Source organism: Echiichthys vipera (assembly GCF_963691815.1).
Source record: "Echiichthys vipera genome assembly, chromosome: 2".
Lineage (NCBI taxonomy): Eukaryota > Metazoa > Chordata > Actinopteri > Perciformes > Trachinidae > Echiichthys > Echiichthys vipera.
In genome coordinates, this window is record NC_139827.1 from 35,582,935 (window position 1) to 35,600,305 (window position 17,371).

A 17,371-nucleotide genomic window follows, 5' to 3' on the forward strand; every position below is an offset into this window, starting at 1 on the left:
GTTTTAAGAATCCGTTTTGATCTGTTCTTAATATGTGACTGCTTATGCTTAATGACAGCTGAGGTTTGTTCATTATTTTCAGACAGATTTTGCTGTGCTGCACCGCAAATACACAGGCTCAAATGTGCGTACACGATCTCAGACCAGACGTGAGATTTGATCGTAGCTCACGCTCACGTCCAAATTGATAAATGCCGACGTTTGCCAGAAAATGGTCGTACGCACGTTTTTCTGCCGTACGTTCGTTTGATAAATGAGGGCCAATGTGTCTCAGAAAGATGCAGAAAAACTAGTCCATGCATTTGTTACTTCTAGGCTGGACTACTGCAACGCCTTATTATCAGGCTGCTCCAATAAGTCTGTTAAGAGTCTCCAGTTGGTCCAAAATGCTGCAGCTCGTGTACTAACTAAAACAAATAGAAGAGAAGATATTTCTCCTGTATTAGCTTCTTTGCACTGGCTACCTGTAAAATCTAGAATAGAATTTAAAATCCTTCTCCTTACCTACAAAGCTCTTATTGGTCAGGCTCCATCGTATCTCAAAGAGCTCATAGTACCGTATTACCCGACTAGATCACTGCGCTCTGAGAATGCAGGGCTACTTGTCGTTCCTAGAGTCTCCAAAAGTAGAATGGGAGGCAGAGCCTTCAGCTACCAAGCTCCTCTCCTGTGGAACCAACTCCCAAGTGTTATTCGGAATACAGACACTGTCCCCATATTCAAGAGTAAACTTAAAACTTTACTTTTTGATAAAGCTTACAGCTAGGGCTTACGAGCCCTTAGCAATGTTGTTATTTTTAAGCTGATTTTGTTCTGCTTAATTATGCTGCTATCGGCCTAGTCTGCCGGGGGATAATCCTGTTCCTAATACTCTGAGCTTCTCTCCTCTCTGTCTGTATAATTCATGTCTCATCAATGCATGTTACTAATTCAACTTCTTCCCTGGAGTTGTCGGCTCGCAGGTCTCTGCTGATCATGGTGGTGCCTGCTGCCGTGGTCCTGCATGACGCTTCCTGCTACTATTATAATCTATCACCTTAGCTGTGCTTGTTTCTACTATACTGCTGTATTAACTGCCATAACATATAAGTCATATTCATATTACTATAGATATTATTATAGTTACTGGAAGATGACTATAGACTTCAGGAAGAGCACAGCCCCACCCTCCCCCATCATCCTGTGTGACTCTCCAGTGGACACTGTGGAGTCCTTCCGCTTCCTGGGAACCATCATCTCCCAGGATCTCAGGTGGGAGCCAAACATCAGCTCCCTCATCAAGAAGGCTCAGAAGAGGACGTACTTCCTGAGGCAGCTGAAGAAGTTCAATCTACCACGGACAATGCTGGTCCACTTCTACACTGCCATCATCGAGTCCATCCTCACCTCCTCCATCACCGTCTGGTACGCTGCTGCCTCTGCCAAGGACAGGCGCAGACTGCAGCGTATCATACGTTCTGCAGAAAAGGTGATTGGCTGCAACCTCCCTTCCCTCCCAGAACTCTACTCTTCCAGGACCCTAAGGAGAGCAGGGAAGATAGCTGCTGATCCCTCCCACCCTGGACACTATCTGTTTGAACCTCTCCCCTCTGGCCGGAGGCTGCGGTCCATCAGGACCAAAACCTCCCGCCACAAGAACAGTTTCTTCCCCTCTGCCGTCAGGCTCTGGAATTCTGTTAAAGACACTTAACTGTCATTCGTTATATTAACGACATCTGGAACTCATACGTTATATTAACGTACCCAAATCACAGGTGTTATATTAACACCCCCCCCTTTTTCACTGGACACTTTAACTTGCACGTGTTTCTACTCCTATACTTTAGCACATGTTTTGGCTCCTACAAACCACTTTAGCACATGTTTTGGCACCTAACGGACACTTTAGCACTTTTTTCTGCTCATATACTTTAGCATGCGTTTTGGCTCCTACAGAGCACTTTAGCACGTGTTTTGGCTCCTAGAGGGCACTTAAGCACATGTTTTTGACTACTAGAGGACACTTTTGAATGTTTTTTGGCTAATAGGGCACATTAGCACACGTTTTGGCTCCTAGAGTCCACTTTAACATACATTTTGGACTCTTAAGAGAACATTTTAACACACGTTTCGGCTCCTAGAGGCCACGTTAGCACGTGTTTCTGCTCCTATACTTTAGCACATGTTTTGACTACTAGAGGACACTTTTGAATGTTTTGGCCAATGGGGCACATTAGCATGCGTTTTGGCTCCTAGAGCGCACTTGAGCACACGTTTTGACTCCTAGAGTCCACTTTAACATACATTTTGGACTCTTAAGAGAACATTTTAACACACGTTTTGGCTCATCGAGGACACTTTAGCATGTGTTTTGGCTACTAGAACACTTTAGCAGGTGTTTCGGCTTCTAGAGGGCACTTAAGCACATGTTTTGGCTCCTAGAGGGCACTTAAGCACAAGTTTTGACACCTAAAGGCCACTTTAGCACGTGTTTCTGCTCCTATACTCTAGCACATGTTTTGGCTCCTACAAAGCACTTTAGCACATGTTTTGGCTCCTAGCTGACACTTAAGCACGCGTTTTGGCTCCTAAAGGCGGCTTTAGCACGTGTTTCGGCGGCCACTTTAGCACGTGTTTCTGCTCCTAGCGGAAACTTAAGCACATGTTTTGGCTCCTACAGAGCACTTTTGCACGTGTTTCTGCTTCTAGAGGACACTTTAGGATGTGTTTTGGCTCCTACAGAGAACTTTAGCACGTGTTTTGGCTCCTAGAGGACACTTTAGGATGTGTTTTGGCTACTAGGACACTATAGCACGGGTTTTGGCTCCTAGAGGGCACTTCAGCACGTGTTTTGGCTCCTAGAGGGCACTTAAGCACATGTTTTGACTACTAGAGGACACTTTTGAATGTTTTTTGGCTAATAGGGCACATTAGCACACGTTTTGGCTCCTAGAGTCCACTTTAACATACATTTTGGACTCTTAAGAGAACATTTTAACACACGTTTCGGCTCCTAGAGGCCACTTTAGCACGTGTTTCTGCTCCTATACGTTAGCACATGTTTTGACTACTAGAGGACACTTTCCAAAGTTTTTTGGCTAATAGGGCACATTAGCATGCGTTTTGGCTCCTAGAGCGCACTTTAGCACACGTTTTGGATCCTAGATTCCACTTTAGCATACATTTTGGTCTCTTAAGAGAACATATTAACCCAAGTTTTGGCTACTAGGAAACTTTAGCACCATTTCAGCTCCTTGATGGTACTTTAGCACATGTTTTGGCGCCTAGCAGACATTTAAGCACGCGTTTTGGCTCCTAGAGGACACTTTAGCACATGTTTTGGCTCCTAGAGGGCACTTTAGCACGTGTTTCTGCTCCTACACTTTAGCACATGTTTCGGCTCCTACAGAGCACTTTAGCACGTGTTTCGGCTCCCAGAGGGCACTTTAGCACATGTTTTGGCTCCTAGAGGACACTTTAGCATGTGTTTTGTCTATTAGGACACTTTAGCACACGTTTTGGCTCATAGAGTGCACTTTAACACACGTTCGGTTCCTAGAGGGCGCTCTAGCATACATTTTGGGCTCTTAAGAGAACACTTTAACACATGTTTTGGCTCCTCGAGGACACTTTAGCATGTGTTTTGGCTACTAGGACACTTTAGCACGTGTTTTGGCTCCTACATGGCACTTAACCACAGGATTTGGCTCCTAGAGTCCACTTAAGCATACATTTTGGTCTGTTAAGGGAACATTTTAACACACGTTTTGGCTCCTACAGGACACTTTAGCATGTGTTTTGGCTACTAGGACACTTTAGCACGTGTTTTGGTTCCAAGAGGGCACTTAAACACAGGTTTTGACTCCTAGAGTCCACTTTAGCTTACATTTTGGTCTCTTAAGAGAAAATGTTAACACAGCTCCTTAGACGGCTCTTTAGCACATGTTTTGGCTCATAGCGGACACTTAACCATGTGTTTTGGCTCCTAGACGGCACTTAAGCACATGTTTTGACTACTAGAGGACACTGTTGAATGTCTTTTGGCTAATAGGGCACATTAGCATGGGTTTTGGCTCCTAGAGTGCACTTTAGCACACGTTTTGGCTCCTAGATTCCACTTAAGCATACATTTTGGTCTCTTAAGAGAACATTTTAACCAAAGTTTTGGCTACTAGGGAACTTTAGCACCATTTCAGCTCCTTGATGGAACTTTAGCACATGTTTTGGCGCCTAGCGGACACTTAAGCACGCGTTTTGGCTCCTAGAGGCGACTTTAGCACGAGTTTCGGCTCCTAGAGGGCACTTTAGCACGTGTTTCTGCTCCTACATTTTAGCACATGTTTGGCTCCTACAGAGCACTTTAGCACGTGTTTCGGCTACCAAAGGGGACTTTAGCACATGTTTTGGCTCCTAGAGGACACTTTAGCATGTGTTTTGTCTACTAGGACACTTTAGCACAGGTTTTGGCTCATAGAGTGCACTTAAGGCCGGAGGCTGCGGTCCATCAGGACCAAAACCTCCCGCCACAAGAACAGTTTCTTCCCCTCTGCCGTCAGGCTCTGGAATTCTGTTAAAGACACTTAACTGTCATTCGTTATATTAACGACATCTGGAACTCATACGTTATATTAACGTACCCAAATCACAGGTGTTATATTAACACCCCCCCCTTTTTCACTGGACACTTTAACTTGCACGTGTTTCTACTCCTATACTGTAGCACATGTTTTGGCTCCTACAAACCACTTTAGCACATGTTTTGGCACCTAACGGACACTTTAGCACTTTTTTCTGCTCATATACTTTAGCATGCGTTTTGGCTCCTACAGAGCACTTTAGCACGTGTTTTGGCTCCTAGAGGGCACTTAAGCACATGTTTTTGACTACTAGAGGACACTTTTGAATGTTTTTTGGCTAATAGGGCACATTAGCACACGTTTTGGCTCCTAGAGTCCACTTTAACATACATTTTGGACTCTTAAGAGAACATTTTAACACACGTTTCGGCTCCTAGAGGCCACGTTAGCACGTGTTTCTGCTCCTATACTTTAGCACATGTTTTGACTACTAGAGGACACTTTTGAATGTTTTGGCCAATGGGGCACATGAGCATGCGTTTTGGCTCCTAGAGCGCACTTGAGCACACGTTTTGACTCCTAGAGTCCACTTTAACATACATTTTGGACTCTTAAGAGAACATTTTAACACACGTTTTGGCTCCTAGAGCACACTTTAGCACACGTTTCGGTTCCTAGAGGGCGCTCTAGCATACATTTAAGCTCCTTGATGGAACTTTAGCACATGTTTGGGCGCCTAGCGGACACTTAAGCACGCGTTTTGGCTCCTAGAGGACACTTTAGCACATGTTTTGGCTCCTAGAGGCGACTTTAGCACATGTTTTGGCTCCTAGAGAACACTTTAGCATGTGTTTTGTCTACTAGGACACTTTAGCACACGTTTTGGCTCATAGAATGCACTTTAGCACATGTTTTGGCTCCTAGAGGCGACTTTAGCACGAGTTTCGGCTCCTAGAGGGCACTTTAGCACGTGTTTCTCCTCCTACACTTTAGCACATGTTTTGGCTCCTACAGAGAACGTTAGCACGTGTTTCGGCTCCCAAAGTTGACTTTAGCACATGTTTTGGCTCCTCGTGGACACTTTAGCATGTGTTTTGGCTACTAGGACACTTTAGCACGTGTTTTGGCTCCTGGAGGGCACTTAAGCACATGTTTTGACTACTAGAGTCCACTTTAACATACATTTTGGACTCTTAAGAGAACATTTTAACCCAAGTTTCGGCTCCTAGAGGCCACTTTAGCACGTGTTTCCGCTCCTATACTTTAGCACATGTTTTGACTACTAGAGGACACTTTTGAATGTTTTGGGCTAATAGGGCACATTAGCACACATTTTGGCTCCTAGAGTCCACTTTAACATACATTTTGGACTCTTAAGAGAACATTTTAACCCAAGTTTCGGCTCCTAGAGGCCACTTTAGCACGTGTTTCTGCTCCTATACTTTAGCACATGTTTTGACTACTAGAGGACACTTTTGAATGTTTTGGCTAATGAGGCGCATTAGCATGCGTTTTGGCTCCTAGAGCGCACTTTAGCACATTTTTGGCTCCTAGAGACCACTTTAACATACATTTTGGACTCTTAAGAAAACATTTTAACACGCGTTTTGGCTCATCGAGGACACTTTAGCATGTGTTTTGGCTACTAGAACACTTTAGCAGGTGTTTCGGCTTCTAGAGGGCACTTTAGCATATGTTTTGACTACTAGAGGACACTTTCGAATGTTTTTTGGCTAATAGGGCACATTAGCATGCGTTTTGGCTCCTAGAGCGCACTTTAGCACACGTTTTGGCTCCTAGATTCCACTTTAGCATACATTTTGGTCTCTTAACAGATCATTTCAACCTAAGTTAGGAAACTTTATCACCATTTCAGCTCCTTGATGGAACTTTAGCACATGTTTTGGCGCCTAGCGGACACTTAAGCACGCGTTTTGGCTCCTCGAGGACACTTTAGCATGTGTTTTGGCTACTAGGACACTTTAGCACGTGTTTTGGCTCCTAGAGGGCACTTAAGCACAGGTTTTGACTCCTAGAGTCCACTTTAGCTTACATTTTGGTCTCTTAAGAGAAAATGATAACACAGCTCCTTAGACGGCTCTTTAGCACATGTTTTGGCTCATAGCGGACACTTAAGCACAGATTTTTTCTCCTAGAGGACACTTTAGCACCCGTTTCTGCTCCTACACTTTAGCCCATGTTTTGACTCCTAGTGGATACTGAAGCATGTGTCTTGGCTACTAGGGCAGTTCAGCACCATTTCAGCTCCTAGAGGCCACTTTAGCACGTGTTTCTGCTCCGATACTTTAGCACATGTTTTGGCTCCTACAAAGCACTTTAGCAGATGTTTTGGCTTCTAGCTGACACTTAAGCACGCGTTTTGGCTCCTAAAGGCCACTTTAGCACGTGTTTCGGCGGCCACTTTAGCACGTGTTTCTGCTCCTAGCTGACACTTAAGCACATGTTTTGGCTCCTACAGAGCACTTTTGCACGTGTTTCGGCTTCTAGAGGGCACTTTAGCACATGTTTTGACTACTAAAGTACACTTTTGAATGTTTTTTGGCTAATAGGGCACATTAGCTTGCGTTTTGGCTCCTAGAGCGCAATTAAGCACATGTTTTGGCTCCTAGAGGGCACTTAAGCACAGGTTTTGACACCTAGAGTCCACTTTAGCATACATTTTGGTCTCTTAAGTGAACATTTTAACACATGTCTTGACTCCTAGAGGACACTTTAGCATGTGTTTTGGCTCCTAGTGGATACTTAAGCATGTGTTTTGGCTACTAGGGCACTTCAGCACCATTTCAGCTCCTAGAGGCCACTTACAAACCACTTTAGCATATGTTTTGGCACCTAACGGACACTTTAGCACGTTTTTCTGCTCACATACTTTAGCATGCGTTTTGGCTCCTACAGAGCACTTTAGCACGTGTTTTGGCTCCTAGAGGACACTTTAGCATGTGTTTTGGCTACTAGGACACTATAGCACGGGTTTTGGCTCCTAGAGGGCACTTCAGCACGTGTTTTGGCTCCTAGAGGGCACTTAAGTACAGGTTTTGGCTCCTAATGTCCACTTTAGCGTACATTTTGGTCTCATAAGAGAACATTTTAACAAAAGTTTTGGCTCCTAGAGGACACTTTAGCATGTGTTTCTGCTCCTAGAGGCCACTTTAGCACGTGTTTCTGCTCCTACACCTTAGCACATTGTTTGGCTCCTAGAGAGCACTTCACCGCGTGTTTCGACACCTAGAGTGCAATTTAACACATGTTTTGGCTCCTAGAGGACACTTTAGCACGTGTTTCGGCTCCTAGAGGGACCTTTAGCACACATTTTGGCTCCTAGAGAGCACTTTAGTTCTTTTTACGGATCCTAGAGGCAACTTTAGCACGAGTTTCGTTTCCCAGAGGGCACTTTGGCACATGTTTAGGCTCCTAGAGGGAACTTTAGCACACATTTTGGCTACTAGAGGACACTTCAGCATGTTTTTCGACTCAAAGGGCACTTCAGCACACGTTTCGGCTTCGAGAGGGCACTTTAGCACGCATTTTGGCTACTAAAGGGCACTTTAGCGCATGTTTTGGCTCCGAGAGGGCATTTTAGCACGCATTTTGGCTACTAGAGGACACTTTAGCATGTTTGTTGGCTACTAGGGCACTTTAACACGTGTTTTGGCTCCTAGAGAGCACTTAAGCATACATTTTGGGACATTAAGTTAACACTTTAACACATGTTTTGGCTCCTACAGGACACTTTAGCATGCGGTTTGGCTCTTAGGGCACTTTAGCACGCGTTTTGGCTCCTAGAGGCCACTTAAGCAAGTGTTTCTGCTCCTACACTTTAGCACATGTGTTGGCTCCTAGTTGACTATTAAGCATGTGTTTTGGCTACTAGGGCACTTCAGAACCATTTTAGCTCCTGGAGGGCACTTTAGCACTTGTTTTGGCACCAAGCTGAGAAGTACGTGTTTTGGCTCCTAGAGGCCACTTTAGCACGTGTTTCTGCTCCTATACTTTAGCACATGTTTTGGCTCCTACAGAGCACTTTAGCACATGTTTCGGCTTCTAGAGGGCACTTTAGCACATTGTTTGGCTCCTAGAGGAATCTTTTGAATGTTTATTGGCGAATAGGGCACATTAGCATGCGTTTTGGCTCCTAGAGTGCACTTTAGCACACGTTTTGGCTCCTGGGTGACACTTTAGCATGTGTTTTGGCTACTAGGACACATTAGCATGTGTTCTGGCTCCTAGAGGGCACTTAAGCACATGTTTTGGCTCCTAGAAGGCACTTAAGCACACGTTTCGGCTGCTAGAGGGACCTTTAGCATACTTTTCAGCTCCTAGAGGGCACTTTAGCACATGTTTTGGCTTATAGAGGACGCTTTAGCATATGTTTTGGCTCATAGAGGATACTTTAGCACGCATTTTGGCTTCCAAGAGGACTCTTTAGCACGCATTTTGGCTTCCAAGAGGACTCTTTAGCATACATTTTAGCTCTTAAGAGAACACTTAAGCATGGGGTTTGGCTACAAGGGAACTTCAGCACACGTTTTGGCCCCTATAGAGCACTTTAGCACATGTTTTAACTACTAGAGGAATCTTTAGCAAACCCTTTGGCTCCTACAGTGCACTTTAGCAAACGTTTTGGCTCCTAGATGGCACTTGAGCACGCGTTTTGGCTCCTAGAGGAAACTTTAGCACGTGTTATGGCTCCTAGAGGGCACTTTAGCACATGTTTTGGCTCCTAGAGGACACTTTAGCACGTGCTTTGGCTCCTTGAGTGCACTTTAGCAAACGTTTTGGCTCCTAGATTATACTTTATTACATGTTTTGGGTCCTAGAGGACACTATATTACGCGTTTTGGGTACTATATGGCACTTTAGCACAAGTTGTGGCTCCAAGAGGGCACTTTAGCACATGTTTTGGCACCTAGGAGAAACGTTTTCACGCGTTATGGCTACTAGGGCACGTTATGGCTCTTAGAGGGCACGTTAGCACGCGCTTAGACTCCTATCGGGAACTTTAGCACATGTTTTTGCTCCTAGAGGACACTTTAGCATGTGTTTTGGCTCCTATTTGACACTTAAGCATGTGTTTTGGCTACTAGGGCACTTCAGCACCAGTTTAGCTCCTAGAGGGCACTTTAGCACATGTTTTGGCTCCTTGAGGCCACTTTAGCACGACTTCTACACTTTTGCAGATGTTTTGACTACTAGAAGAAACTTTTGAAAGTTTTTTGGCTAATAGGGCTTATTAGCACGCATTTTGGCTCCTAGACCGCACTTTAGCACATGTTTCGGTTCCTAGAGGGCACTCTTGCATACATTTTGGGCTCTTAAGAGAAAACTTTAACACATGCTTTGGCTCCTCAAAGACACTTTAGCATGTGTTTTGGCTACTAGGACACTTTAGTTCGTGGTTTGGCTTCTAGAGGGACCTTTAGCATACGTTTCAGCTTCTAGAGGGACCTTTAGCATACGTTTCAGCTCCTAGAGGGCACTTTAGCACATGTGTGGCTCTTAGAGGACGCTTTAGCACATGTTTTGGCTCGTAGATGGCACTTTAGCACGTGTTTCGTCTCCTAGAGGGAACTTTAGCACACATTTTGGCTCCTAGAGAGCACTTTAGCACACATTTTGGCTCTTAGAGGACGCTTTAGCACATGTTTTGGCTCGTAGATGGCACTTTAGCACATGGTTTGGCTCCTAGAGGACACTTTTGAATGTTTTTTGGCGAATAGGGACATTAGCATGCGTTTTGGCTCCTAGAGTGCACTTTAGCACACGTTTTGGCTCCTAGGGGGCACTTTAGCATGTGTTTTGGCTACTAGGACACAGTAGCATGTGTTTTGGCTCCTAGAGTGCACTTTAGCACACGTTTTGGCTCCTAGGGGGCACTTTAGCATGTGTTTTGGCTCCTAGAGGGCACTTAAGCACAGGTTTTGGCTCCTAGAAGGCACTTAAGCACACGTTTCGGCTGCTAGAGGGACCTTTAGCACATGTTTTGGCTTATAGAGGACGCTTTAGCACATGTTTTGGCTCATAGAGGACACTTTAGCACGCATTTTGGCTTCCAAGAGGACTCTTTAGCATACATTTTAGCTCTTAAGAGAACACTTTAGCATGGGGTTTGGCTACAAGGGGACCTCAGCACATGTTTTGGCCCCTATAGAGCACTTTAGCACATGTTTTAGCTACTAGAGGAATCTTTAGCAAACCCTTTGGCTCCTACAGTGCACTTTAGCAAACGTTTTGGCTCCTAGATGGCACTTGAGCATGCGTTTTGGCTCCTATAGGGAACTTTAGCACGTGGTATGGCTCCTAGAGGACACTTGAGCATGTGCTTTGGCTCCTAGAGTGCACTTTAGCAAACGTTTTGGCTCCTAGATTGCACTTTAGTACATGTTTTGGGTCCTAGAGGACACTATATTACGCGTTTTGGGTACTATATGGCACTTTAGCACAAGTTGTGGCTCCAAGAGGGCACTTTAGCACATGTTTTGGCTCCTAGGGGAAACGTTTGCACGCGTTATGGCTACTAGGGCACGTTATGGCTCCTAGAGGGCACGTTAGCACGCGCTTAGACTCCTATCGGGCACTATCGGGAGTGGAGATGACTATAGACTTCAGGAAGAGCACAGCCCCACCCTCCCCCATCATCCTGTGTGACTCTCCAGTGGACACTGTGGAGTCCTTCCGCTTCCTGGGAACCATCATCTCCCAGGACCTCAGGTGGGAGCCAAACATCAGCTCCCTCATCAAGAAGGCTCAGCAGAGGACGTACTTCCTGAGGAAGCTGAAGAAGTTCAATCTACCACGGACAATGCTGGTCCACTTCTACACTGCCATCATCGAGTCCATCCTCACCTCCTCCATCACCGTCTGGTACGCTGCTGCCTCTGCCAAGGACAGGCGCAGACTGCAGCGTATCATACGTTCTGCAGAAAAGGTGATTGGCTGCAACCTCCCTTCCCTCCCAGAACTCTACTCTTCCAGGACCCTGAGGAGAGCAGGGAGGATAGCTGCTGATCCCTCCCACCCTGGACACTATCTGATTGAACCTCTCCCCTCTGGCCGGAGGCTGCGGTCCATCAGGACCAAAACCTCCCGCCACAAGAACAGTTTCTTCCCCTCTGCCGTCAGGCTCTGGAATTCTGTTAAAGACACTTAACTGTCATTCGTTATATTAACGACATCTGGAACTCACACGTTATATTATCGTACCCAAATCACAGGTGTTATATTACCCCCCCCCCCCCCCCCCTTTTTCACTGGACACTTTAACTTGCACACTACCACCTGTACTAGTCATACAAATACAGTCACTTATATTTCATGTATATAATTCAATGCCATATGTTTAGTTTGCTTGTGTTCATGTTTATATTTATGTAGGCACTGTCAAATCAAGTCAAATTCCTTGCAATGAAAATTGTCTGGCAATAAACCTGATTCTGATTCTGATTCTGATTCTGATTTAGCACATGTTTTTGCTCCTATTTGACACTTAAGCATGTGTTTTGGCTACTAGGGCACTTCAGCACCAGTTTAGCTCCTAGAGGGCACTTTAGCACATGTTTTGGCTCCTTGAGGCCACTTTAACACGTGTTTCTACTCCTACACTTTTGCACATGTTTTGACTACTAGAGGAAACTTTTGAAAGTTTTTTGGCTAATAGGTCTTATTAGCACGCATTTTGGCTCCTAGAGCGCACTTTAGCACACGTTTCGGTTCCTAGAGGGCACTCTTGCATACATTTTGGGCTCTTAAGAGAAAACTTTTACACATGCTTTGGCTCCTCAAAGACACTTTAGCATGTGTTTTGGCTACTAGGACACTTTAGTCCGCGGTTTGGCTTCTAGAGGGACCTTTAGCATACGTTTCAGCTTCTAGAGGGACCTTTAGCATACATTTCAGCTCCTAGAGGGCACTTTAGCACATGTTTTGGCTCTTAGAGGACGCTTTAGCACATGTTTTGGCTCGTAGATGGCACTTTAGCACGTGTTTCGGCTCCTAGAGGGAACTTTAGCACACATTTTGGCTCCTGGAGAGCACTTTAGCTCTTTTTTCGGATCCTAGAGGCAACTTTAGCACATGGTTTGGCTCTTAGAGGACACTTTTGAATGTTTTTTGGCGAATAGGGCACATTAGCATGCGTTTTGGCTCCTAGAGTGCACATTAGCACACGTTTTGGCTCCTAGGTGACACTTTAGCATGTGTTTTGGCTACTAGGACACAGTAGCATGTGTACTGGCTCCTAGAGGGCACTTAAGCACAGGTTTTGGCTCCTAGAAGGCACTTAAGCACACGTTTCGGCTGCTAGAGGGACCTTTAGCATACTTTTCAGCTCCTAGAGGGCACTTTAGCACATGTTTTGGCTTATAGAGGACGCTTTAGCACGTGTTTTGGCTCATAGAGGACACTTTAGCACCCATTTTGGCTTCCAAGAAGACTCTTTAGCATACATTTTAGCTCTTAAGAGAGCACTTAAGCATGGGGTTTGGCTACAAGGGAACTTCAGCACACGTTTTGGCCCCTATAGAGCACTTTAGCACATGTTTTAACTACTAGAGGAATCTTTAGCAAACCCTTTGGCTCCTACAGTGCACTTTAGCAAACGTTTTGGCTCCTAGATGGCATTTGAGCACGGGTTTTGGCTCCTAGAGGAAACTTAAGCACGTGTTATGGCTCCTAGAGGGCACTTTAGCACATGTTTTGGCTCCTAGAGGACACTTTAGCACGTGCTTTGGCTCCTAGAGTGCACTTTAGCAAACGTTTTGGCTCCTGGACTGCCCTTTAGTACATGTTTTGGGTCCTAGAGGACACTATTTACGCGTTTTTGGTACTATATGGCACTTTAGCACAAGTTGTGGCTCCAAGAGGGCACTTTAGCACATGTTTTGGCTCCTAGGGGAAACGTTTGCACGCGTTATGGCTACTAGGGCACGTTATGGCTCCTAGAGGGCACTTTAGCACATGTTTTTGCTCCTAGAGGACACTTTAGCATGTGTTTTGGCTCCTATTTGACACTTAAGCATGTGTTTTGGCTACTAGGGCACTTCAGCACCATTTCAGCTCCTAGAGGGCTCTGTAGCACATGTTTTGGCTCCTAGCGGACACTTAAGCACACATTTTGGCTCCTAGAGGCAACTTTAGAATGTGTTTCTGCTCCTACACTTTAGCACATGTTTTGGCTCCTAGTAGACACTTAAACATGTGCTTTGGCTACTAGGGCACTTCAGCACCATTTCAGCTCCTAGAGGACACTTAAGCACACATTTTGGCAACTATAAGACACTTTAGCATGTGAACTTGCTACTAAGGCACTTTAGCACGTCTTTTGGCTACTAGAGCTAACTTTAGCACATCTTTTGGCTCTTAGAGGGCACTTTAGCATACATTTTGGTTACTTAAGAGAACATTTTAACACACGTTTTGGCTCCTTGAGGACAATTTAGCATGTGTTTTGGCTCCTCAAGGACACTTTAGCGTGTGTTTTGGCCAATAGGACACTTTAGCACCTGTTTTGGCTCCTAGAGGGCACTTAAGCACAGGTTTTGGCTCCTAGAGGGCACTTTAGCATACATTTTGGTCTCTTAAGAGAACATTTTAACACAAGTTTTTGCTCCTAGAGGACACTTTAGCACACATTTTGGCTCCTAGAGGCCACTTTAGTACGTGTTTCGGCTCCTAGAGGCCACTTTAGCACGTGTTTCAGCTCCTACACTTTAGCACGCGTTTTTGCTCCTAGTGGACACTTAAGCATGTGCTTTGGCTACTAGGGCACTTCAGCACCATTTAAGCCTCTAGAGGGTATTTAGCACGCATTTTGGCTACTAGAAGACACTTTAGCACATGTTTTGGCTCCTAGAGTACACTTTAGCACGTGTTGTGGCTCCTAGAGTGCACTTTAGCATGTGTTGTGTCTACTAGGACACCTTAGAATGGGTTTTGGCTCCTAGGGGGCACTTTAGCATGTGTTTTGGATACTTGGACACTTTAGCACGTGTTTTGGCTACTTGGGCATTGTAGCACACGTTTTGGCTCCTAGCAGACACTTAAGCACACATTTTGGCTCCTAGAGGCAACTTTAGCATGTGTTTCTGCTCCTACACTTTAGCACATGTTTTGGCTCCTAGTAGACACTTAGACATGTGCTGTGGCTACTAGGGCACTTCAGCACCATTTCAGCTCCTAGAGGACACTTTAGCACGCATTTTGGCTACTATAAGACACTTTAGCATGTGAACTTGCTACTAAGGCACTTTAGCACGTCTTTTGGCTACTAGAGCTAACTTTAGCACATCTTTTGGCTCTTAGAGGGCACTTTAGCATACATTTTGGTTCCTTAAGAGAACATTTTAACACACGTTTTGGCTCCTAGAGGACAATTTAGCATGTGTTTTGGCTCATCAAGGACACTTTAGCGTGTTTTTTGGCCAATAGGATACTTTAGCACCTGTTTTGGCTCCTAGAGGGAACTTAAGCACAGGTTTTGGCTCCTAGAGGGCAATTTAGCATGTGTTTTGGCTCATCAAGGACACTTTAGCGTGTTTTTTGGCCAATAGGGCACATTAGCACACGTTTTGGCTCCTAGATTCCACTTTAGCATACATTTTGGTCTCTTAAGAGAACATTTTAACACAAGTTTTGGCTCCTAGAGGACACTTTAGCATGTATTTTGGCTCCTAGTGGACACTTAAGCATGTGTTTTGGCTACTAGGGCACTTCAGCACCAATTTTAGCTCCTAGAGGGCTCTGTAGCACATGTTTTGGCTCCTAGCGGACACTTAAGCACACATTTTGGCTCCTAGAGGCCACTTTAGTACGTGTTTCGGCTCCTAGAGGCCACTTTAGCATGTGTTTCTGCTCCTACACTTTAGCACGCGTTTTTGCTCCTAGTGGACAATTAAGCATGTGCTTTGGCTACTAGGGCACTTCAGCACCATTTAAGCCTCTAGAGGGTATTTAGCACGCATTTTGGCTACTAGAAGACACTTAAGCATGTGAATTGGCTACTAGGGCATGTTAGCACGTGTTTTGGCTACTAGAGCTCACTTTAGCACATGTTTTGGCTCCTAGAGTACACTTTAGCACGTGTTGTGGCTCCTAGAGGGCACTTTAGCATGTGTTTTCGCTACTAGGACACCTTAGAATGGGTTTTGGCTCCTAGGGGGCACTTTAGCATGTGTTTTGGCTACTTGGACACTTTAGCACGTGTTTTGGCTACTTGGGCATTGTAGCACACGTTTTGGCTCCTAGACGGCACTTTAGCATACATTTTGGGCTCTTAAGAGAACACTTTAACACATGTTTTCAATCCTAGAGGATACTTTAATATGTGTTTTGGCTACAAGAAGGCACTTCAACACACTTTTCGGCTCCTAGAGTGCACTTTAGCACAGATTTTGGCTCCTAGGACACTTTAGTTCGCGGTTTGGCTTCTAGAGGGACCTTTAGCATACGTTTCAGCCCCTAGAGGGCACTTTAGCACATGTTTTGGCTCTTAGACGACGCTTTAGCACATGTTTTGGCTCCTAGCTGACACTTAAGCACATGTTTTGGCTCCTAGCTGACACTTAAGCACGCTATTTGGCTCCTAGAGGCCCCTTTAGCACGTGTTTCGGCTCCTAGAGGACACTTTAGTACGTGTTTCTGCTATTATACTTCAGCAAATGTTTTGGCTCCTACAGAGCACTTTAGCACGTGTTTCGGCTTCTAGAGGGCACTTTAGCACATGTTTTGACTACTAGAGGACACTTTAGCATGTGTTTTGGCAACAAAGACACTTTAGCATGTGTTTTGGCTCCTAGAGGGCACTTAAGCACAGGTTTTGGCTCATACACCCACTTTAGCATACATTTTGTTTTCTTAAGAGGACATTTTAACACACGTTTTGGCTCCTTGAGGACACTTTAGCACGTGTTTCGGCTCCTACAGGGACCTTTAGCACACATTTTGGCTCCTAGAGAGCACTTTAGTTCTTTTTATGGATCCTAGAGGCAACTTTAGCACGAGTTTCGTTTCCCAGAGGGCACTTTGGCACATGTTTAGGCTCCTAGAGGGAACTTTAGCACACATTTTGGCTACTAGAGGACACTTCAGCATGTTTTTCGACTCAAAGGGCACTTCAGCACACGTTTCGGCTTCGAGAGGGCACTTTAGCACGCATTTTGGCTACTAAAGGGCACTTTAGCGCATGTTTTGGCTCCTAGAGGGCATTTTAGCACGCATTTTGGCTACTAGAGGACACTTTAGCATGTTTGTTGGCTACTAGGGCACTTTAACACGTGTTTTGGCTCCTAGAGAGCACTTAAGCATACATTTTGGGACATTAAGTTAACACTTTAACACATGTTTTGGCTCCTACAGGACACTTTAGCATGCGGTTTGGCTCTTAGGGCACTTTAGCACGCGTTTTGGCTCCTAGAGGCCACTTAAGCAAGTGTTTCTGCTCCTACACTTTAGCACATGTGTTGGCTCCTAGTTGACTATTAAGCATGTGTTTTGGCTACTAGGGCACTTCAGAACCATTTTAGCTCCTGGAGGGCACTTTAGCACTTGTTTTGGCACCAAGCTGAGAAGTACGTGTTTTGGCTCCTAGAGGCCACTTTAGCACGTGTTTCTGCTCCTATACTTTAGCACATGTTTTGGCTCCTACAGAGCACTTTAGCACATGTTTCGGCTTCTAGAGGGCACTTTAGCACATTGTTTGGCTCCTAGAGGAATCTTTTGAATGTTTATTGGCGAATAGGGCACATTAGCATGCGTTTTGGCTCCTAGAGTGCACTTTAGCACACGTTTTGGCTCCTGGGTGA